Below are 25,496 nucleotides of genomic sequence, written 5' to 3' on the forward strand. Positions count from 1 at the left end.
CTTGTTGCAGAAGCGCAGAGGCGGAGGGAAATCCCTTCAAGGGGAAACCCGGACAGAGCCAGAAAAAAAGTTTAACTGACAGCCAGCCAAGGCCAGTATTAACCCCTTCCTTTGCTCTCAGTACTGAAACTCCTGTCTCTGTCCCAGAAAAAGAAAAAACACTCCCAAGTCTATAAAATTCAATCTTTTCCTGATTTTCCTTCCCAAAGCATATCTTTGCAAGAAAGATATGAAGTAATGCTTGCTGCAGAATGAGGCTTTCTGAATCCAATGAGGGGAAAGAGAGAGAAAGAAATAGAAACTTACACTCGAGTGTTGGAAGAGGCTGAACAGTACCATATCATTTGAATGATTGTTCTCCATTATGAAGATATATTTGCAATCCTACAACAGAGATTAAATGTTCTCTTGCAAGAAAAGGGAAGAGATCCCTTCTTTTGATGAGTTGTTTTTTTGTTTTTTGTTTTTTTTTTTTCTAAGGGAGACAGCATGGCTTTTTACTTTTAATTCACAAAAATCGTTCTTTTGACAACAAATACCAACTTTCTGAAATGATGATCTTGAGCAGAGGAAGGAAGTAAAGAAATGCTACCAAAACAAGAGAGGTCATTTTTCTCTTTTGTTTTAGAAAAGTTACCGATTCTTTGATTCAGTGGCTAGCTAGGTAATTGGAAGTCTTTTGCAGACTTAGATTCAAATATATGGAATTCATCTCAGGTGGTAAATCTCTTGGACTCTGTGAGACTTACTCACAAACACAGTTAAAATACGAACAATACTTTGGGTTTGGTATGGGGGGATGCTGACAACAACTGCATGCTCTTTTTCCCCTCCTAGGAAATGACTTTTAAAAGGTATTTTTAAATGGCTGTTTTCGCCTTGTGCACACATGCTCAAGTCTTTGCAAAATGCTTGGCCATCAAATAGAAACCGGAATAGCCACTTCCTTATAGTCTACATGTGCAGTTCTTCCTCCCCCATTGGATCATCCATTCCTGTCATGGTCCCAGACAAGTTCCTGTTCCTCATTGTATCCGCCTCTGCCTTCTCAATATGTAATGCATGGTTTTACACTTCGCGGAGGCACAGGTTCAATCCTTGGCCCAGGAACTTCTGCATGCCATGGGCACAGCCAAAAAGAATTTTAAAGAGGTATTGATAAGCTCCAAGTGCACTCACAGCTTTCTACCTTCTCATCATCTGAGGCCATGGTCTCCAAGACCATATTGGGATGTTGGGAACAGAAGTGTCTGATTCAAGGTTATAGTCCTTGTGAGAGAGACTGACAAAGCAGAGGGTGTCCAGAAGATAATGATGAGGATGGTAGATGACTCCAAACCCCCTGATCTGGTAGGAGCTGCGGAAAGAATGGGATGTTGAATTTGGATAAGGAGCATCCATGAAGCCCTGTGATCATTGAATGATGGACGTGCCTAGGAAGGATATACTTGCTGCTCTGTATTATACCAATGGTTAAAAGTAGGGCTTATTGATAGGTAGTTACTAGATTATTAGCTCTATGAAGGCCAGGAGCATGTGTGTCCTGTTCACCACTATAGCCTCAGCACTTAATGTAGAGACCAGTAGATAGTAAGGGTTCAAAAAGTCAACACTGAATGAACAAATACCAATCTGAAAAATAGTGTGACTCATATCCCAATCGTCCTGAATTCAAATCCAGCTACTCTGCCTAGGAATCACGCAACCTTTCCCAGGTATAGATAGCCTCTCTGGGCTTGCTTATACACGCTCACATAGGGGTAACAGTATCATTTCAAGTGATTCACATGATTTTTATGACTCTCAAATCAAAAGCGATTGTGTGAAATCTCTTTAAATATAGCAATGTGCTGTAGAAATGGCATGTAATGCTATTAAGATACAACTCTATTAAGTTCATTGTGAAGAAGGGCATTCCAGTTATTAAAATCATTTCAGTGATGGAATGGGTCCCCTTATGAATTTACCAGCACCTAGTCACTGGATGTTCTTGAGCAAAGTTGGAGGAAACTTCCTAAAAATGTTGTAGAGGTCAAGTTGAGAGATCCAACTGGATGTCTGCTCAGGTGCCCTCCAATGTGAAGCCTTAGTTATTGTGTTATCCATCCTTTCTAGCCTAACTCCACCAATCCCCTCACTGTCACCTTCGAAATTCTGAGCATCTCCTGATCCTGCTCTGGTTGGACCCTGAGAGGTCTCAGGCATACTTCTTTCAGCTTATTTAAAAACCACCAAGTTTGTAGCAACTTTAACTCTTTTAGGACTTCCAAGGAAACAATGTATTACGGGCCTCCCTGGAGTAACACTTTCTACCTTTTTCTTGAGTGTGTTAACACCTCTAAGACAAGTGACATCCCCAGTGGTAAGAGGGGCTCATTATGGCAGCCCTTCTCAGCAAAGTGAGAAGAAGAGACATTCTTTTTATGGAGGTTATGTCAGAATGGGGTAGGGAAAGTGACAGACCCCCCTTTGGTAGATTCTACAATGTCAGTTCACCCCCACTTTGAGAATGACTGCTCCGGATAGATCCCAAAAAGTCTATGAATATGACTCCATTACACTCTATGTAAGAGAAATCTTTCTATTGTGACTTAACTGATAGGAGATTCAAGGGTAAGCAGTTCAAGGTTGGTTCAGCTACTTGACGCAAACATGGAGAACAAGATTGATTCCAGTTTCGCATTTGTCATCCACATGGCATGTTGCTCACTCTCCTGATCCAAAGATGGCTACTTTATCTCCAAACATTACTCTGCATTTTGGGAAAGAAAAAAAAAAAAAAAAAAAAAAAAACAGAAAAGCAAAGAGCATAATGACAAAGCCATTGGAGATTGTCTCCTTTCAAAGAGATTTCCAAGAAGTCCCATGTAGCGACTTCCACTTATATCTCATTGAAAAGGTAGGAGATTGTCGTACTGTATAGCACAGGGAACTATATCCAATCTTTTATGATACAACATGATGGAAGATAATATGAGAAAAAGAAAATATAGTATATATTATTATCATATAAATATATATGTACACATTCTTTTTCACTGGGTCATGTTGCTATATACAGCATAAATTGACACAGCATTGTAAATCAACTATACTTTAATTTAAAATTTTTAAAAATTTTTTTAAAAGATGGGAGATTGAATATTTTACTTGAATACATTGTTGCTCCAAATAAATCAGGTTTTATCCATAAGAAAAAGAGAATGGATGATAAGCAGGCAAGTAGAGTGTCTGTCACAATTTCCCAATTCAGCTCAATGCATAAAATTTTTATTGAGAAACTACTAAACAGGTGCTGTGCTAGCCATAGGAATTTATAAACAAAAGTGAACACAGTTCTTATGTCAGAATGAGGAATTACTGCACAGAAGAGGCTGCTTGATTATCTCTGGTCTATAATTAGAAAATTAAATGTATTTTAGCAAGTTGGAAATTTTCTGGAAAGCAAGAAGGATCATTGCTTAAAATCCTCTTCAACCATGGATTTATTGCAACTTACTTATCATTAAGAGTAAAAATGTCTATTTAATAAAACATTAAATAAGAGTGACTTACCAAATTTTTTATTTGGCACTAAATTATAGAAAATAATAATAGGAAGAAGATTGCCGATACAAAATTGTTTCTCCTTCTCCTGTAATAAACTTATTTCACAGAATTTAGACTTTAATTATTCATGCTTTAACTATCTCATGTATTGAAGTCCCACATTTCCCATGGACAAACGTGTCTTTGTGTCTTCCAGTTTTGTGGTTTGGAATGCCTTTCCCCTACACTCTGTTAATCCCCACCCCTGGCCGTCTTAAAAAACACTTGGCCTTGACATTTTTCCATTACTTATTCCAGCGTGAGCTTTACTTTCTCAGCAGATCTTAACTCTTTGGGTATAGAAGTCTCGCCTGTTTTTAACCTGTCACCCCATCTGATGCTCTGTCTGCCCCAAGTGCTCGTGAAGTGATATGAAATAAGTGCATGCCTTCTGAGCTGCTGGGTGCTTTCACATCATTAGATAATTACTGAGGCAACCATTCAGGACTTTTTTTTTTTTCAGGTATTAAGAACACATTTGTGTAACTCCGCTAAATCGTTTTCCAAACTGTCTCGAGATTTTTGCCCATGAGCCTCCCAGCAACCCTATCTTTCATATTGGTAAGGTGGGTGGTCTTATTTTCACAGTTCATCAAGAAAGTGAGGCTCAGAGAACTTTAGTTGAGCAAGACCATCTAGACAGCCAGCCAGTCTTAAACCCAGCTCTTCTCATATCCACTTCACTCCATGGTGCACTACACCAAGTCGCCTTAGATTCAGTGTTCATTGGAGAGACACCCCTCCCACTAATGCTGTCACTCAGAGGACCCAGAAGCCCAGGAGCTTTAACTCTAATCTGACACTACGAATATAACAGACAATCCAGGAGAATGCACCCACTTCTCCAGTTGATAACGATCAGCTTCCCGATGCCACATCAACGGCTGTTTTTGAAGTTTAAATATTAGGGCAGTTTAGGCTGAGCATTTACAATCTGCTGCAAGTGCACAAGAACCAGATGCAGCGCAGACAGTATGGGAACATGTGGTCTGGGTTCACTCTCCTTTATTTTCTATTAAGGTGTAATTGATATATAACATATTAATTTCAAATGTGCAGCATAATGATTCCATATATGTTATGAAATTATCACCAAAATATGTCTAGTTAATATCCATCACCATACCTAGTTAGGAAATTCCTTTTCTTGTGATAAGGACTTTAAAGATCTACTCATTTAGGGAGTTCCCATTGTGGCTCAGTGGGTTAAGAACCCAACTAGCATCCATGAGGATGAAGGTTTGATCCTTGGCCTGGCTCAGTGGGTTAAGGATCCAGCATTGCTGTGAGCTGTGGTGTAGATTGCAGATGTGGCTCAGAGCCAGTGTTTCTGTGACTGTGGTATAGGCCAGCAGTTGCAGCTTTGATTCAACCCCTAGCCTGGGAACTCCCATATGCCACAGGAGCAGCCCTAGAAAGAAAAAACAAAAAAACAAAGAAACTACTCATTTAGCAACTTTCAAATATACAGTAGAGTATTAACTAGTCACCATGCTGTACATTACATCTCCATGACTGCTTCTATAACTGGATGTTTGAATCTTTGGGTTCCTCTTTGTCCACTCTTCACCCCCTCAGATGCACTCTTATGGACATAAGACTAACTCCAAAAAAGGAATTCCTTTTGCCTTTTGTTGGAGCTTAGAAAGAAAATTAGTAGAGCCCCTGAGCATCAAAACACACTCCTATCCATTCTTGGAACTGCTTCCCATCAGCCTTAAGTGGGATTTCCTTGGAAACCAGCCCCAAGAGACCATCCCACTGACTTCCTGGCCCCAAATGATTCCAACTCCATTCTTCATTTGCAACATGAGCAATACCAAGGAACGGCAGAGATGAAAATATTCAGGCCCCCTTCTGCTCTAAAATGATTGCGAAATATCTGTTTACATCGTGAGAGAAAACTTGGAGAGGACATTTCACAAGCTTGTGGTAGAGGCAAATCAATACACGAGAAAGAAAAAAGAAGCAAATGCCATGAAAGAAAATCTCTTTAGTGCAAAATGTGTTAGCTTTATTAATAAGCTGCTTATTTAAATTGGGAATGGCTTTATGATTTACAATGACCAGAGTTTTGTATAGAAAAAATAAATAGATTTTTTTTGCCATTTTCCTGCAACATAAGACACCTCCCCCCCTCAAAGCACAATACCTTTGGAAATCTCCTTTAAAACATGATAATTGTTGGAGCTCCCACTGTGGTGAGGTGGGTTAAGGATCCGGCATTGTCTCTGTGGTGGCTCGGGTTCGATCCCCTACACAACCCAGTGGGTTAAAGGATCTGGCATTGCTGCAGTCATGGGGTAGGTCACAGCTGCAACTCAGATTTCATCCCTGGTCTGGGCAATTCCATATGACTTGAGGATGCAAAAAAATAATAATAATAATAAAAAATAAAAGTGGTAATTGTTTATATTTATGTTCTAAATTAAAGTTCTGATATTCAAAAACAAAACCTAAGATTTTTTTTTTTTTTTTTTTTTTTTTTTGTAACCTAGATCCATTTGAAGAACTGTAGCTTAGCATTGCACTGAACTGTTTAGGAGGACATTTTGACATTTGTAGGACGCCATGTAGAAAAAAGTAGTAGTTAGGCGTAAGGACACCTGGGTTTTGCCCCCCTCTATAAATAAATGCATAATCTAGAGCAAAAGCTTTCACTTCTAGGATCCAAGATTTGTATCTGCAAGGCAGAAGGGAGCAGGACAGATGCTCTGCAAAGTCCTCCCCTTCCATCATTACGGTTTCTGTGCTAATGATGAGGAGCTGAAGATCCACAAATAAATTTGCCAATTCCCTGTCTGTCCAGGTGTTACGACTCTAGCAAACCAACACAGGCTGCTTAGCGAGGCACATATTCCTTTGCAGAAACTTCATGGAAATCCAGCAGCATGTTTTGTTTTGTTTTTGTTTTGAAAGCATGCTGATGTTTTTTATGCTTCAGAACAGACCTTCTGCTGTTGGCTGAGGCTCTGGGCTTCCGTATTTATTCTGCACGTCCCACTGTTTCTATCTGAACCCTGGGACATGAACACATCTATTTCCCTCCACAGCTAAGGTTGGTCACAAAATGAATATTCACTGAGTTCCTCCAGTGTGCCAAGCACTGCTCTAGGTGGTTAAAAATACAGAGATAACAAAACAATATCTCTGCTTTCATGGAGTTTATATTCTAAACAAAGAAATACGAAGAGCAAATAAACTGGCAGAGGGAAGGGAAGTCAGAAAAGGCAGGGAAGCCAAGCAAATCCCAGGTGGAAGTACAACATGCTTGAATAGGAGAATGATGAGTTTCTTTTCTTTTCTTTCTTTTTTTTTTTTTTTTTTTTTTTTTTTTTGTATTTTTAGGGCCACACCCACAACATATGGAGGTTCCCAGGCTAGGGGTCCAATCAGAGCTACAGCTGCCAGCCTACACCACAGCCACAGCAATGCAGGATCTGAGCCGAGCTGCAACCAGCACCACAGCCACAGCAACACCAGATCCTTAACCCACTGAGTGAGGCCAGGGATCAAACCCGAAACCTCATGGTTCCTAGTCAGGTTCATTTCTGCTGTGCCACAACGGGAACTCCTCTCATTTCCCCTTTTATCAGTCCCTTAAAAAAAAAAAAGTTGTTAGTCACCTGAATTATAGAATAACGTGCAAAGTAAAATCATGTACCTAAAAGACTCATCAATTTTGTCCCAGCCAGGTTTAGCTCCAGCAGTGCAGATTCTGCATGGGGTAATACTGGATTAGCCAAAGCTGGGAGTTAACCAAAGTTGCCAGATAAGGACAATGGAGGAAAATAGGAGCACAGGAGGTGAAAGTGAATCTGGGACATGGTTTATGGTAAAAGCCAGACAGAATCAAAGATTGTGAAAGGGTAAGTGAACTGAAAAAAATAAGGAGGTGGTAGTCAGATGATAGGAATCTTGATAAGAAAATTTCAATTAGGAATATTATGGGTGATGACAAATTTTAGAGAATGTCCACGAGAAGGAATGACTAAGGTTGGGTAGAGGCGATGATTAATATAAGGAAAGAGGTCAAGGAGGAGTTCCCATTGTGGCTCAGTGGAAAAGAATCTGACTAGTATCCATGAGGATGCAGGTTCAATCCCTGGCCTCAGTCAGTGGGTTCAGGATCCTGCATTGCTGCGAGCTGTGGTGAAGGTTGCAGATGAGGCTTGGATCCCGAATTGCTGTGACTGTGACTGTAGCTGTGGCTGTGGCTGACAGCTGAGATTCGACCCCTAGCCTGGGAACTTTCATATGCTGTGGGTCAGCCCTGAAAAGCAAAAAAAAAAAAAAAAAAAGATTTTGTAGATAACCAATCTTAAATTCTAGAGAGCACCATGAAAGTCTTGGAAGACCTAGCATGGGCACAGAATAAGCAATGTACAACAGCGTTATTGACAATGAGTTCAGAAGCTCGGACTTGTCCAGAGGGACAGAAGGAAAGATGGGATTCATCCTGATGCTCTCTTAGAGGAAGGTCTGGGACCAGACCAAATCGTCACCATCTTCCGGATCTGGCTTCACAGGCAATTTGTGGTGCTTAGACTAAGGTGAGCAGGGGAGGGGTGGTCTTTCCAGGACCTCGCTGAACTTTGGAAGAAGAGCAGAATGGAGGAAGGAGGTCTTAACGGGAGTTAGCTCAATAGTCGTCCCTTAAATCCTGTCGCAGAATCATTAGTATTTGCTGATCCTGCTCCAAAGAAATAGTCAGATAGACTCGAGGCATCCAGTTAATCCTACCGCCTCCCACCATTGAAACACCACACTGTCAAAGGTTAATTGAATTATAGAAAGATGTTATAAAGATCTCTCATATTTGGGAACTGCTTTAAAAATGTTTAAATTCTTTCCTCTATTTTGTTTCACATGAGCTTCCTAACAATCTTTGGAAGTACTCAGGGCAAGGATTTTTTATCTCCATTGGATGGGGGGAGAAATGCGGGACCAGGAGGGTGAACTGATCTGCTCCACAGCACACGGCTCGGTGATAGGAAAACTAGTTCCAGAAGTGACGTTTTCTGATGCCACCTTTGGCGCACTTTCCGCTCCAGCACTGTGCCTACTTTCAAAGCAGTCTCGGTTCAGCTCAACCCCCGACCTTTTTCAGCCTTCCTGTGCCGGTGGCTGTCCAGGAAAGCCTTGCCGATAACCTAGGCATTGCTTTTTCCTGGGATGTCAGATGTAAACCATTTTTATCTTTTTTGCTTCTGATTTCACAAACACAGCCTTCCATTTCCAAATCACACGTAAAATCCACTGCCCCGTGAAGCTGATATGTTTGTAAGGAGCAATGTGAAGTAAATCAACTGAAATCAAAATTTCCATCTGTGTATTTTTGTTGGCTCAGAACAAAGCTGTGGAAATTCCAAGACTCCCATAGAAAAAACCGGGAAAATCTTGCCCGTGATTTGCCACAGTGCCGCTAAAATAGGACTTGAAGAAAATATCCTGTTGGTGAAGTTTTGGTGCCAGGAGAAACAGGGTAAATACTAAAGGGATTAAAATGTTGGAAAAGGAAGTTATAACAAAAATTGCAAAGGCCTTATGGAGATTAAAAATATTTTCTAAACATTTTCCGGGCAGCCTTTTAAGACTCCCCAAGGGAAGCACATAAATAAGGGAGAAATGCTGAAGGTCCAAACGAAAGCAGACAGCTTTGACCTAAAACATTTCCCACTTGAAGGATTCAGGCACCTAAGAATCAGTGGATTCCGTTATTTCCTCCAAACCGAGATGCAGGCCACCTGCCGATGAGAATAACCTTCCTAAGCCAGACGACACAGGGCAGCCTGACGTGGTCTATGCCTCTCTGGATTCTGCAGGAGTAGAGGTGGAGCCAGCAATTTTACCTTCTTCTCAGGGGTGCTGTTCAGGTTTGTCAAGGAATTGCTACAACACCCCTCCTTTGTAAATTTTTAAAAATTAAAGCATAGTTGCTTTCCACGTTGTGTCAATTTCTGCTGTACAGCAAAGTGACCCAGTCATAGATATATTTGTATACACCCTTTCTTTTTCAGATTGGCAAACTGGACAAAACTTAGTAATTGGGCTGAGTAACGCATCTTCAAAGCATTGAATCCAGAAAGCCCACTGCGAAGGTCTCTTGGCCCAGTGTTTCCAGACCGTAAATGAGATGTTTGTGTTGGAAGAGATCTGAAGAGCATCCAGTCTTGCGGTTCTCAACTCCAGAGAGGTGGTCAGATGTAAGTGAAATGATTTACTTTTAAAAAATAAATCAGATGGCAGATAATTCCCCTGAGAGTCATCAGGCTTACTCACTGGTATTCTGAAATGCTTTCCTGATTGGGAATAAAGAGGTGGGGCTACAGCCAGCTTCCTGCGAATTGCTCATAACCTTCAGTCTATCTTATCTACCACATAGGGAGTAAAATAACATTCCGTTAATTATTGTAGTTGTTGCAAATAGGAAAAAAAAAAAAGTCTGCAGTCATATTTGTTTTGCATCCTAGCAAAGTATTGAAGGGTTTCACCCAAGTCTGGGTTTGTGAAAGTGAAAATCATCCATCCTGCACTGTGGTGGAGAAAAATTTGAGGCCTTTGGACAGAGCCCAGCACCATTGTAAATGCAGCAATCAGTGACCACCAGAATTCCAGGGAGCTGCAGCAGGGCTGGGGCCGGAATTCGAATCCTGAGAGAGTTCTTTCCCCTAATCTCCAGTGACACCAGGACATCTGCCTTTAGGGTTGGTTACACAGTAAAAATAAAAGAACTTGTGAGTGGTTCCATTGAGTTTCAGCAAAGGAAAAAGAATGCATGACTATTTTGAGGAAAAGGACATAAAAATAATTCTTTAAAGATAATAAATTTATAGCATGTAGCATTTGATTTGCTGTGATAAAATGAGTAGCATCTAAAATACTTCCAAAAGTAATGTCTTGTAGGTAAAATATTTTCTTCCTCTGCGGCATTTAACAAGTCTGTGATTTTATTCATTCTCCCATTACCCTTGGGAGGAAGGCCCATTTTACAGGATGTAAACAGTAAGGAGAGTGTTTCCAGGATTATCTCTTTGGAGGCAGGATGGTACTGAAAATCCTGGTTCCAGCACTTCTTTTCTGAGCAACTGCAAGGAAGTTAACTTTATTCTCTAGGTCTTGGTGTCCCCACCTATAAAAGTAGGGGAAAAATAATACCCATCTAATAGGATGGTCTCAGGGTTACAATGAGAGTTAGTAACATTTAGCAAATAGAGTTAGTAACATTTTTCATGGTAAACAAAATATTCAATAAATATCAGCTACTCAGAGGGAAGGAGAATGTGTCTGAGCTCTGATTTGGGCTCTGTTTCTATTAGATTCTGCTGAAAACTGCTGAGGCGCCACCCAAAAGATACTAATCTTTTTATAATTTTTTGCTGATCAAATAAAGCTGATTGTCTACCATTTTGAACCACGGAGAGAGGAAGAATGGGGATGTAGAGTGACTGTATATGAATTTGCCGTACTCTCTGTTTCCTGTGTGGCTGTGTGTGTGTGTGTGTGTGTATTATTAGAAGACAGAGTCTTTTCGAATCCAAAATATTAGGTCATGGTATCATCTCAAAGGCTGCCCATCTCATACTGGAACCTGGGGATCAGGATGATATGGAGAGATTCAGATCACTTAACACTGGACATATGATGCCCTAGAGAAGTGGTTCTCCTAAATGTGATCCTCAGACCAGTAGCAAAAGCATCACCTGAAACTTGTTACAAATTTTCACACCCTGCCCCAGACTGACTGAATCAGCAATTCTAGTGGGTGGAGCCCAGCAATCTCTGATTGTGCTGCCCCTAAAGTACGAAAACCACTGCTCTCCAAAGAGCCCTCCCCAGGGAGATCCCCTTGTCTTCCTAGGCTGTTGAAAAACATGCCTGGGACTAATCTGCTTCTTAGCACAGAGCCTCCATATGTGTTCACAGCTTTGCTCCAGAGAATATTAAATCATGGAAAGAGGTATCAAGATGAAATAAAACACTCGATCCAAAAAATTAAAAAGCGAGGGCAATCAGAGGCCTAATATTCTAAGTGCCTATTGTAGTTTGCTTTTTCCTCTGGGTGGAAGAGCTTAACAACTTAGGAACTGGACGAGACCTTGGCCTTTGTCTAGTCCAACTAAAGCCTAGAAGAGCCTTCATGTTCCCGAATACATACGGCTGTTTACAGCAGAGAGCATAATTTCAACCCAGGGCTCTGGCCTAAAATTAGCTCACTGATTTTTCCAGTGGACTAATACACCGTGCTAGTTTTTGCAAAGTAAAATGTCATAGCAATTGAAGGAAATGAAGAGACTCTCTTCTCCAAAAATTCTAATCTGGCCTACCACCAACCCCAGATTCCTAATGCTTATTTTACAGGCGCTGTATGAGACCTTCGCTCAAGTGACTGGCGGCATAGCTATTGACTACAAGGGCTGATTGTCCAAAAAGCCATGGAGGAAATTTTCCTAAAAGTCATAGGGTTAGATGGTGGATGGAAGGATCAAAACCCACTGCAGTATGGAATCACAGTCTCTTAGGAAAGGCTCACAGGATTTAAAAAGTCCACTCCCTAGACAGACACACCTGCATCCCAGGAGCATCTAAGAGAAGTCTCTCCCCGCCCCCCCTTCTCTGCAAGCTAAGATCCCATCCTTGCTCTTGAAGAAGTAAGCTTCCACAGTGAGCTCGAAGACAGGGTCTCCCTTGTAAGAGGATGCTTTGATTTAGATTTGAAGTTCAAAGCCCCCATAAAAGATAGAAATGTCCACGTAAGAATGTCTGGAATGGCTGTATCAGGCTTTCTTGAGGACTGAGAACCTCTCGTTGATAAGAGAGGTATTGCAATGTGGTCCCTGGGACTGCCGTGTGACAGGATCGGAAGAATGTGACAGCTTCGTGTGGAATGACATTAAAAATCAGCAAATATATACAAAATGACTAAGTGAATTACAAAATATAATTGTTCTAATGCTCAGATTGTCATTAAGTTTTTATAAAATATTTTTGAGGCAGCTCAAAATAAGATGGCTTTACTCTATTTTCTTTTCCCAGCAGATTTAAATCGAGCTTTCCTCTTTGCAAGCCCCTGGTGCCAAGCCTTCCATATGTCTCACATATCAGGGGTACCAATGAAAAGCTTTATTGCCCTTTCCTAGACCTATCCTCAGGAGCTAGTCGTCTTTCTGGAAATTTACCGTAAGACCTGTGCCAGCAAGTTTCATGCATTGGATGGTCCCTGATTTTAGTCAGGAGGTCCTATTTCCAGTACACCAGGAAACAGTTCAATGATATCACCTAGAGTTATCTTCGGCCAACAGGGAACTTGTATATCCCCCTTCACTAACTTTGCTAATTACCCTGCCTTCACAATGGAGGGAGTGATTAGAAAAGCCCACAGGAACTGTACTACAACAAATCTAACCCACTTTCCAGTTGCAGAATAGGACAAGCTTGTGGAGGCAACGTGACTCAGTGACCATAGACCTCTCAGTGTCTGATCTCTCCATTTTTTTTCACCTCTTAAACGGTGATGATAATGACAGCTTTACGTATAAGAAAAAGTGGCCAACCCCTCTCCCCCAGACCAGAGGATTTTAAATATGTTCTAGTCTTATCAGCAGTTCTACTCCTGGATCAGAATTATAATCATGAGTCCAATGAAAGAGGTTCTTAAGGGTCATATCCATGGAAATCGACTTTAGCATATTTTGGAGTAAGGTAACTTGAGGTACTGGGTCCACAACACTGGGAGAGTGCGAAGAGAAGGTTAGTTATTTTCACATAAATGTACCGTAGGGGGAATGTACACTTTATGTGGCAAAGGGACTAAATGTACACACAGAACATGGATGAATCTTAATTACATGGTCCTAAGGAAAAGAAAATTTTAAAGTAAATAGAAATTTAAAACATGATATTATTTTTGTAAATTAAATGTGGGCAAAGATATATGCATTTTGCAAGAACACACATGAACAAAAAGACACACGTTGACCACATTAGAATGGCTACTGGTTGGGAGCTGAAATGGGAATGAGCGACACAAATAAAACGGAAAAAATTTAAACATAAAAGTGGAGTCTTGCTTTGGCCAGTGTTGATAATGTGCCACTAACTGAGGGAACCATGAGCTTAACCTTCTGCCTCTGATGTCCAGAAGGGACAGAAAAATATCATATGAATGGTAGTTGTTAAGAAGGTAATTGTTATCACCCACTCCAAACTCTTCATCTCCTTCTTTTGACTCTTCATTGAAGAAAGAATTTGCTTTCCTCTGATCCATGTTCATTCACTATATAATGAGTCTTCCATTAGCGAAACATATGAATAACTCATTTATATTGTTTTTTGGATCTCGTTGTCTTAATCACTAATATTCTTTTTTATTACTGGATGGAAAGAAAGGCTTAAAATAAAAGGCTCGCTCCTTTATGGTGGAATTTAATGCCAAGGCAAATGGGCAGACTCTTGGAAGGTAGGGTGGGACCTCCACTGGCACCAGGTCACAGAGGTCAGAGATCATCAGAGATCTGTGACTGAAGATTGAACATCTGAATAAGATCTCATGTAATTCAAGGAAAATACCACACATCGCTAATTATTCTCTTCTCTCTTTGAAAGGTGGCTTCAATTAGAAAATTTCCGGTCAAAGTGGTCCCTCCACCATTCTTCCCCAACACACACACACACACACACACCCCAATTATTCAGTGAATGTGTCTACTTTGACCTATTAACACCTTCGTGATTTTGTGAGCAGAATGATACAGGAGAAATGAAAGAGTTGAATAACTCGACCTTGGAGGTAACACATGAAAGACTGATTTAGGTAAAATACAGTTTACTGGATGCACTGTCCAGTTTCTTGCCCAATAAAATCTCTCCCACCAGGCACCCTCGACTGCCGAGTCATCTGGTCTACCCCCACGAAGGCAGGGAAGGAGTTAGAATGAGAGGCTTTTATGTATTAACAAAAGGGCAGGTGTTTGTAGGTGTACTGCGGAGGTGGCTCCTGACGTTTCTTATTCCGTGGATTATGTTTAACTTGTCACCTTGTCATCTTTCTTTTGTGTTTCTTATATTCCCCCTTTAACATCTTCACCTTGTTTTACTGACTCTTTTGTTCTATGCGATGTTAGGGTCATCAAGGTTTCATAGCCATTGTCAAGACTCTGTCATTTTTTTTTTTTTTTCAGGAAAATTCAGTCACTGTACTTGTCCCCTTCTACCTGGTAACTTCTTTGTGAAGTTTAAAGTGTTGCAGACACACTTCTTGCTCTTTGCTCAATTTCGATTACTCAGTCTCCCAGATGTTCTAAGGCAATGAAGGAGCATAATATCCGGTTTTCCCCCAAGAGGTTTCTCTTCCAAAATAGCTTACAAAAATAGTTTACAGCGAGAGCATTGACAAATAAGAACATTAATGTCTCTTGTCTTTCTTTCTTTCTTTTTTTCTTTTTTGGCCACCCTGCTACATACGGAAGTTCTCAGACCAGGAATTAGATCTGAACTGCATTTGCAACCCACATCATAGAGGCAGCAAAACCCAATTCTTAACCTCCTGTGTTGGACAGGGGATCAAACCTGCATCTCAATGCCAGTTCCGTTGTGCCACAGCAGGAACCCTTCTCTTTCTCTTGTTGACTGGACTTGGAGCATTTCTGTAATCATTGTTTCACCAGCAAGTTCTGTGACGTCCAAGAAAGATTGAAAGATTAAGGAAAATAGGCAACTGAAAGTAAATAACTGTTACTTCTGGTATACTGAGTTAAGTAGATGAATTTAGTTTTAGTCATTTGTGGGAGTTTAAATTCGGTTCTGATGTCCAAATAAGAATAACATTTCATCTATCTTGTTGGCCTGGGTTTCCTGTGGCCTCGTAATGTAGGGCACTGGAAAATTCAACACAGAAATGCGTTGGCCAGGCTAGATGCTGCCAATTGCTCTCACCAGTCACAAGCCAGATTAGAAATCAAAGGCAAAGGAAGCTTGATTTTTTTTCCCCTCTTGGTCTCTAAGGAAATGCTGCTATAATTTATGGGCCCAAAAGGAAGAATGAGGTAGATGACTGATATTTCGTAATAGTAAGAGCAGGTGTTAGTCATGGTATAGCCTTCTCTTGTCAACTTTAGGAGCAATTCAGACAATCAGCTTTCCTTAAATCCATTTCTACTCTGGTGCCTGGACCAAAATATACAATGAATAACCCTTTAAAAATCCTATGGTCCCTAGCATAATCTCTTTTTCTTTTTTTGGCCACGCCTATGGCAAGCAGAAGTTCCCAAGCCAGGGATCGAGATGCCACAGCAGCCACCCAAGCCACAACGAGGACAAGTCCTTAATCCCTAGGCCACCAGGGAACTCCCCAAAGCACAATCTTAATGGTCTTTCCCCTCAGAATGATTTGTCAGAAGAGAACTCGATCAAATAAATCTCCAGAAAAGCTAAACAACGTAACCAATAAAGTCAGTCACTTCTTTGAGCCTTTTCTTTACGTTACCTTAATCATTTCTTACAGGAAGACCCAAAATCTACATTTCAAATGTTCTTACAGCTGATATGAGAGCAAACACCTGGTTTGCTGGCTTTACCCCACCAGTCTGTTGTCACCATCTATGTGCTGGGGAAGAAGACGGGGCTAAAACACTAATGTAAGAACTGGAAGGAGGTGAGCTGGAAGGAGTTGTGTTTCGGTTCATGGAGACGGAGATGTGGGGGACAGAGTGGGAAAGCAGCATTCAAGCGTGAAAGAGAAACGGAAACCATGGCCAAGAAGTAAGCTGGGGGAGAGATTTGGACTTGTGCTCTTTTCTCTCCATTCTTCTTGCCTTGGAAGGGCTATTCCTGTTTGCTGTATTGCCACTACAGGACGGGAAACCAGCCAGGAAAACGCAGAAACAACAGAGCAGAGCCAGAGGCCAGCTAGAGGGGAAGGGGTAATAACACACAGACAGAAAGAACAGCCGTCCCTGAGAGTTCCTGCTACCCTTTCCTCCTCACTGGCTATATGCTGAGGTTGTGCTGGCTTTGCAAAGTGTTGCATTGACTAGTAGGAACTACATTTCCAAGAATTCATTTCTCTGTATTTCCAGGTGAAGACTTTTGTGCTCTATTGCCGAAGAGAAGTGAAGCAGCACTCAGGCTATTTGTTTGTTTGGCTGGTTGGCTGGTTAGTTGGTTTCTGGTTTTGGGGGGGATGGGGGAGAGGGTTGTTTTGTTTTGGTTTTGTTCCGAATGTCAGAACAAAATAACCAGGAATCTTTAAAGCTCATGCATGTTGTCACCTTGCTGGCTTACTTCATGGACATGCCCTTCAGCCAAATTCTCCTGGAATTTTATCTAATTCATGAGCTAGATGTGCTTGGGTCCATGATGAAGGGTTCCGGCATCTCACTGCCTTGAGGTTGAAAGCAGTGAGCACTGATGTGGGTTCCAGTCTATCATTGCAGGTTCCAATTCACACTTCCAAATTCCAGTTTTTCCTTGCTATCTCTGACTGTATGTCCATCTTTCCTTTCTGATGGACTTCCCTGCAGACTTCAAACTCCAGCATCAGGGAGTTCCCGTCATGGTGCAGTGGTTAACAAATCCAACTAGGAACCATGAGGTTGCGGGTTCGATCCCTGGCCTTGCTCAGTGGGTTAAGGATCCAGCGTTGCTGTGAGCTGTGGTGTAGGTTGCAGACACGGCTCAGATCCCATGTTGCTGTGGCTCTGGCGTAGGCTGGCAGCTACAGCTCTGATTCGACCCCTAGCCTGGGAACCTCCATACACCATGGGAGAGGCCAAAGAAATGGCAAAAAGACAAAAAAAAAAAAAAAAAAACACAAAACACTCCAGCATCAGAAATAGAGGCACAGCCTTGCAGAGACTGTTTAACCAGCTCTTCCACTATGTAGATTTGAATCACCATAAAAAATCCCTTAATACAGATAAACAGAAGCATTTCCTTCAAGAGATGCTCCCTAGATGGATACAGAGATCTACCGTGTTTCATGCAATGGAAAAAGCTTTCAGCAAGGACAGTCCCATAGGTGAAGGCCTGACAAAATTTGTCAGGGAACAAGGTCAACTATGGGGAAGAGGAATGGCAAAGAGATAATGGAAGAGTCTTGGTTCCCTCCTGGGGTTACTTCCCCACCTACCCACAAGGGTCACAGTTAGCCTAGCCTTTAGCCCTTTCATGAAAGTTAGTCAATACTCCCAGTGGAGTAAGGGCTCATAGGTCCAAGATATCCAAATCCAGCATTAAAAAACAAACTGAAAAACCTACACCTAAAAAAGAAGATTTAGTTAACCAGAGAGACAAATGATTTAACATAGGCACTAGAATCATCTTCAAAAAGAGGAGAGAGATTTTAGTGACATAAAGAAAGAGCCAGTTGACACATGGAATAACCAAGTGAAAATACTGTAGCAGAAATACAAAATTTGAAATAAAGAACCCAAGGAGTTCCTATCGGGCTTAGAGGTAATGAACCTAACTAGCATCCACGAGGACGCAGGTTTGATCCCTGGACTCACTCAATGAGTTATGGATGCCCTCGTTGCCATGAGCTGTGGTGCAGGTCGCTGATGCAGGTAGGAGTCCCTCAGAGCCTGCACTGTTGTGGCTGTGGTGTAAGCCAGTAGCTGTAGCTCCTAGTGGGCCCCTCACCTAAGTCTACAAAGGCACTAGGAAAACATAAAGTAGAAAATATAAATGAAAACTTATAGATGTGAAAACAAGACGCGAAGAACAGAATTAGAAGACCCTTTAGAACCCTCCTGCATTGCTGGTGGGAATGTAAACTGGTACAGCCACTATGGAGAACAGTCTGGAGATACCTTAGAAATCTATACATAGAACTTCCATATGACCCTGCAATCCCACTCTTGGGCATCTATCCAGACAAAGCTCTACTTAAAAGAGACACATGCACCCGCATGTTCATTGCAGCACTATTCACAATAGCCAGGACATGGAAACAACCCAAAAGTCCACCAACAGATGATTGGATTCGGAAGAGGTGGTATATATACACAATGGAATACTACTCAGCCATAAAAAAGGATGACATAATGCCATTTGCAGCAACATGGATGGAGCTAGAGAATCTCATCCTGAGTGAAATGAGCCAGAAAGACAAAGACAAATACCATATGATATCACTTATAACTGGAATCTAATATCCAGCACAAATGAACATCTCCTCAGAAAAGAAAATCATGGACTTGGAGAAGAGACTTGTGGTTGCCTGATGGGAGGGGGAGGGAGTGGGAGGGATCGGGAGCTTGGGCTTATCAGACACAACCTAGAATAGATTTACAAGGAGATCCCGCTGAATAGCATTGAGAACTATGTCTAGATACTCATGTTGCAACAGAAGAAAGGGTGGGGGAAAAAACTGTAATTGCAATGTATACTTATAAGGATAACCTGACCCCCTTGCTGTACAGTGGGAAAAAAAAAAAAAGAAGACCCTTTATATGAGAGTCACAGAAAAAAAGGAGAAAAAAAAAAGCAAAGGGATATTTGAAGGAATGAAGACCAAGCATTTCCAAGAATTAGGGAAAGATGTAAACCCTGGAATGAAAGGGCTCACAAAGTATAAAATGACATAAACAAGAAAAAAAACCTGTACTTAAACATCTCATAATAACATACCAAAAAATTAAAAGAAACAAATCTAAAATGTTGCTGGGAGGAACTGCAATGAAGAAGTAAGCATAGGAGTTCCCGTCGTGGCGCAGTGGAAACAAATCGGACTAGGAACCATGAGGTTGCAGGTTCAATCCCTGGCCTTGCTCAGTGGGTTAAGGATCTGGCTTTGCTGTGGCTGTGGTGTAGGTCAGCATCTGTAGCTCCAATTCCACCCCTAGCCTGGGAACCTCCACATGCTGTGGGTGCAGCCCTAAAAAGCAAAAAAAGAAAAAAAAAAAAAAAGAAAAACTAGCATCAGATTTCACAACAGTAACCTGAGTGTAAGAAAACAATAGATAATGTTTTGAAAGAAAACAATGATGCTTTGAAAGAACTTTGTTTTTGTACTTTCACAGTCCGCAAAGCTATTATGGAAATGTGATAGAAAAATAAATTTCTTTGGGGGCATATGAAGTCTCAGAAGTTTACTACACCAGAATATTTTTAAAACCTTTTGGAGAAAGTACTTAAGTAAATAGAGCAAGAAATTCAGAAGGAAGCTATAAAATACATAATATTTCAGCTACCCAATACTGCTTAACGAATCACCCCAAAACTTAGTGCTTTAAAATCATAGCATTTCTTTTGCCCACTAATCTGCTTTAGCTGCTCCACTTAGCAGGATGGTTCAAAGGCTTGTGTTGAGAATAATCTGAAGATTCACTCACTCACATGACTGGCAGCTAGGCTGAGAAGACTCAATCATCTAAAGACTGGAACAGCTGGAACTCCTTCAGTACTGCAAACGTCGTGTGGACTTTCCACATGATCTTTTCAGCACAGGAGCTTCAAGGTAGCCAAACATATAACATACTGATTCAGGACTCCCAAGGCATGTGCCTCAAGAGAGAAAACAAAGAAATTGTATGGCTTTTCAACCTAGCCTATTCCATCTTGTCTGTCAAGAGCTGGGATGAAAATGAGATTTCACATTGCTTACAAGCTAACAAGTTAGCCTGCCTCTTACTCATGGATGCTGGCAGAAGACACAAGACTCTTGGATCAAAGACAAGTTCATTGCTTGCAGCAATAGCAGTAGATAGAAAATAAGCATTTTTTTTCCACTAATGCCTTGAGCCCCAAATCCCATAGGGTGATGCATAGCGGGTCAAATGATAACTCCTCACATACTAGGTTGCATTACAAAAAAGGAGCATTGAGCTTAGGGAACCCAAATATATTTCACTGGACAGTAAGCAGGCTCATCCTTTGATCTAGAGAGAGACACGATCTCTATTCCTTAAAACTTTAAGCAAATCTTCCCTTTGCTCCAGGGAGAAATACTATTTTATGTTCTAAGTCAATTTATTACATAAATATCCTTCAGGGAGTTTCTGTTGTGGCTCAGCAGGTTAAGAATCTGACTAGTATCCATGAGGACATGGGCTCCATCCCTGGCCTCGCTCAGTGGGGTAAGGATCCGGCATGGCTGCAAGCTGTGGCGTACGCCACAGATGGGCAAGAATCTGGAGTTGCTGTGGTTGTGGTGTAGGCCAGCAGCTGCAGCTGCAATTTGACCCCCAGCTGGGAACTTCCATGTGCCACAGGTGTGGTCTTAGAAAGAAAAAAAAAATTTAATAAAATAAATAATAAATATCTTTCAAAAGTTACTCTAGAATAAATGTGGTCAGTGTCTCTGCTTGGAAGACAAGATGAAATGCAAGAGACCTACTGAGAGTTGCCTCTCAGGAGTCTCATTTCTACTGCATTCCTTTTGTTAGAAGGATAAACATTTACTAAAGGAGATTGAGGCACAAAGACCTCAGCTTCCAACGAAGATGGAGTAACAAGGATCAGATTTACTCTCCAGTTGGAAACCCAAAACTGGACAAAATATATGAAACCATGGTTTTCAAGACATTGGGATTGACAGTGAGAGTCACCTCTGGGGATGGAAAACAAACTGTGGAAACCCTCTGTTGGCTCTAGCTGCTGACTTGAGAAAGTTTTCAAGCCTTGACACAGGAAGAGGGAACCCGCACAGAGCCCAGAAAAATCCCTGAGGCAGAGCTGAGGGTCCAGGGAGACCATGGTGGTTAAAATTTCCACAGCAGAGAAGAGGAGAGTGAAGAGCTGCATCCAGAGGGAAAACCACTGGGCTAATAAACTTACTAAAATTTACTGCTATCTTTAAAAAAAAGAACCAAAAAAAAAAAAAAAATCCAATTTTCAAGATCATTTATATCAACCCAGAATGGAAACTTCAGAAAATAACAACAGGCAAGGACTAGAAATAGGGGACAAAAAAATTTTTTTTCAAAGGAGATAAGAATGTGTCAAGATGCTTGTCTGCTTGTGTAGGAGAAATATGAAGGGTAATAAATTGATGGAAGAAAGTATGTGCAAGTAACCCATACAAAAAGAAAAATGATATAATTTTTAAACGGCCAGAATATAATTGAATCTACTCAAATGGAGGCTGGAAAGGACTGTTTTTAAGGAAAAACAAGGTAATTAGAATATATGAAATGAGTTACCAGAAATAAGTTTTCATATGAGTAATTAAATAGGAATATATAGATTAACTTGGTGATCAAAAGAAGAGATTCTTAGTTTATGTTCGTAAAACCAGGAGTAAGCAGTTTACAATAATTTCCCAGTTACAAGAAAATGATATATCGAGTTGAAACTAAAGGGAGAAAAGACGGAGTTCCCATCATGACTCAGCAGTAACGAACCCAACTAGTATCCATGAGGATGCACGATGTGGATTCGATCCCCAGCCTTTCTCAGTGGGTTAAGGATCAGGCACTGCTGTGAGCTGTGGTGTAGTTTGCAGACTTGGCTTAGATCCTACGTTGCTGTGGCTGTGGCATAGGTCAGCAGCTACAGTTACAATTTGACCTTAGCCTGGGAAATTCCATATGCCTCTAGTGTGGCTCTAAAAAAGCAAAAAAAAAAAAAAAAAAAAAAAAAATCAGAAATAGTCAAAAATTTATTTCCAAAGACAATAAGTGGAAAGAAGCCAAGATTCTTAATTTATATGCTATGTTTCAATTATGTAAGGAATTCAGAAAAAAATAATTTAATAAAATATCCTATTGTATGTACTTTACAAATAAATACATATTATCTTAATAACCAGAAAAAAATTAAAAACTGAAGGGAAAGAAAATGAGCATTGGGTATTCTGATAGCATTTCTATTTCTTCCCAGGAGAAAAGAAGGAAAGTTGCTTACTACAAAATTTGTTCTGTGTGAGACTTATAACAAAAAATCATATGTCTGGGGGCATTTACACATTTTGTGTGGTATGATATTTCATGATTTGTTAGATTTAGATGACTTAAAAGTCTGGATCTTTGGAGTTCCCTTGTGGCTCAGCACGTAAGGGATCCAGCATTGTCACCGCTGTGCTGTGGTCACTGCTGTGGTGGGAGTTGGATCCCTGGCACAGGAATTTTTGCATGCCATGGGTACAGCCAAAAAAAGATCTCGAGCCTCGAATTTTTAATTTTAGGGAAAAATTTTTTTGAAGCTTTTTATTGTTATTATTTAACTCTGTTTTTCCAACACCAGCACCTCATTGGTTAAATTTACCCTGTTAGACATTGTCTTCCTGGATGAGGAAGTTTTTTTCAATGTCCTTGTTAAAGATGGTATTAGTCAGCTTTTTATTATCTCTTGCAAATAATTGTCGGATACAAATAATGGCAAATGATTGCTTGGACACAAATAATTGCAAAAAATTGCTTGGATAAATAAATGTCAGTAAACCTTTATTTATCCAAAAATCCAACAGAGACTATATGCTGCTAATTAACAGTTGTATAATAAGAACGCCACAATATTTCCTTCTAAGAGGACTCCTACGTCCAATTCAATACTGCCTCAGCATGGGACGGTCTCCCAGAGGTCTTCGGCTGTTTCTTATTTTCCCTGCCTCTCAGCCTCATCTCCAGTCTTGAAACGTTTGTTTTTGCTTACATATTCCTTAAACAACAGCAACAAAACACAGCCCTCCTCAACGTGTGCCTTTGATATCAGAAAGAAAACAACCAGTTAAAATTGATACGAAATGTCTATACTGTGTGTCTTCTATATTTCAATACTTCTTTCTTATTGCATTTCCTGTTTCATGTATTTATACTCTGGGCATTTTCTTTAGGTCTGGTGATATAGTGCCTGTCATTCCTGTCCTCAAGTGTCTTGTAGACTAGTTAGGGTGTAGGGGTTGGGGCAGATACATTATCAGCAGTTAATAGTTTAAGGTGAAGCATGCATCCAGTAGAAGTTTAATGAGTGTGTGTCATTAGCCAGAGAGAGTTCTGGGCTTTGGGATATAGTGAGGTAGAAGGCGTGACCTTTGCTCCCTGAAAAGGAGGGTAACTAGACACGGTGAGAGCACGGAAGAGAGGTGGGCTTCCATTGACTGTGGATCCACAACACTCTCAGTTTCTTTTCCCCTCACCCCATATTTTTATTCCTCAACTCCAGCCAGCTGGGTTTCTCATTCAGTAGGTCAGGAGTGAGAACCAGAACTTGATTTGTTTTTAAAGCTCTCCTTGATAATTCTGATCCATCGTTTGGGAACCATCTTGTGACCAAATAGCCATAATGATATCACATGGAAGTAGGTGAAATTGTTGAAAGGCAGCAGAAAAACATTTCCTTGAATCATCTTTTCTCATAACATCTTGCTACTGTTAGAATTTTGGTTTAGAATATGAAATCATTAATGAGATTGTCTTTAAATCTGCTCAACTACAGAGATAAGACTTTGCTGTGCTCCAAGACATGGAAGCAACCTAAATGTCCATTGACAGAGGAGTAGATCAAGAAGATGTGGTACATATATACACAATGGAATATTACTCAGCCATTAAAAGGAATGAAATACCGGCATTTTCAGCAACATGGATGGACGTAGAAATTATCATGCTAAGTGAAGTCAGCCATACAATGAGACACCAACATCAAATGCTTTCACTGACAAGTGGAATCTGAAAAAAGGACAAGATTGAACTTCTTTACAGAACAGATGCTGACTCACAGACATTGAAAAACTTATGGTCTCCGGAGGAGACAGTTTTGAGGGTGAGGGGATGTGCTTGGGTTATGGGATGGAAATCCTGTGAAATTGGATTGTTATGATCATTATACAACTACAGATGTGATAAATTCATTTGAGTAATAAAAAAAATTTTTTTAAAAAGACTTTGCTGTGCTTCTCTAGATGATGGTTAGCTTTATCAGATCATCAGATTAATAGTCAACTGAAGTTATCTCTTTTGTTCTCATTTGAAATTATCTTATAAAAGTGAGGGAGTTCCCTTTGTGGTTTAGCTGTTAATGAACCCGATTAGGATCCTTGAGCATGGGGGTTCGATCGCTGGCCTCACTCAGTGGGTTAAAGATCTGTTGCTGCTGTGAGCTGTGATATAGGTCAAAGATGTGGCTCAGATCCCGAGTTGCTGTGGCTGTGGCATAGGCCAGCAGCTACAGCTCTGATTCAGCTCTTAGCCTGGGAACCTCCATGTGCTGAGGGCACGGCCCTGAAAAATAAAAAAATAAAAAAAGTGCTGTGATCTGGAGTTCTACTGTTCATCTGGCTGGTGCAATGCTGTGACTCTCAGATTTTCACAGGTGTGCCATGTGCTTTCTTACTACTGTCCTTTGATCATGCTATTCCCTTTCCTATTCATTGGTTCATTTATAATAAGATACTAGTGTGAAAAAAATACTAACTTTTATAAATATAGGATTTCAAAAGATGTAACTTCCACGCATCCTGTCATAGAAAGCTATTGAGGTTGAGTAAACCTAGATAGAGGAAGAAAAGACAGCTAGCTAAGAAATAGCAACCAAGGGAAGGAAGTCCCCCGAAGGACGCTGTGCAGAAGGATGCAGAAATCCAGAGGCAAGAACTCTAGGGGAGGGAGCTCCTGTTGTGGCTCAGTGGTTAACGAATCCGACTAGGGACCACGAGGTTGTGGGTTCGATCCCTGGCCTTGCTCAGTGGGTTAAGGATCCGGCCTTGCCCTGAGCTGTGGTGTAGGTCGCAGACGTGGCTTGGATCCCATGTTGCTGTGGCTTAGGTCTGCGGCTACAGCTCTGATTTGACCCCAGCCTGGGAACCTCCATATGCCATGGGAGTGGCCCTAGAAAAAAAAAGACCAAAAAAAAAAAAAAAAAAAAGAACTCTAGGGGAAAGAAAAGAGTGTTTGAAAAGTAGCATAGACACATATTTAATGCATGTGGTAAATAACAAGTCACATATAAAACTTGGCAAATGATAAAAG

The 25,496-nt window shown here is 40.8% G+C and overlaps 1 long non-coding RNA gene across 1 annotated transcript in view; it reads right to left on the reverse strand.

Moving 5' to 3' along the window:
• Positions 1 to 306: 306 nt before the first annotated feature.
• Positions 307 to 25,496, reverse strand: part of LOC106507458 (uncharacterized) — a 39,633-nt gene continuing 14,443 nt past the window's right edge. Inside the window, exons 4-6 of the long non-coding RNA XR_014843151.1 lie at positions 2,597 to 2,752; positions 1,190 to 1,357; positions 307 to 384 (exon numbers count right to left, since the gene is read on the reverse strand). This is a non-coding gene — a long non-coding RNA (uncharacterized LOC106507458). The remainder of the gene's footprint in view (positions 385 to 1,189; positions 1,358 to 2,596; positions 2,753 to 25,496) is intronic.

The sequence above is a fragment of the Sus scrofa genome, chromosome 4 (assembly GCF_054392235.1).
Source record: "Sus scrofa isolate SSC_HxYL_T2T_F1_AM1 chromosome 4, Sscrofa_HxYL_maternal_Yorkshire_Landrace_v2.0, whole genome shotgun sequence".
In the NCBI taxonomy this organism is placed as follows: Eukaryota; Metazoa; Chordata; class Mammalia; order Artiodactyla; family Suidae; genus Sus; species Sus scrofa.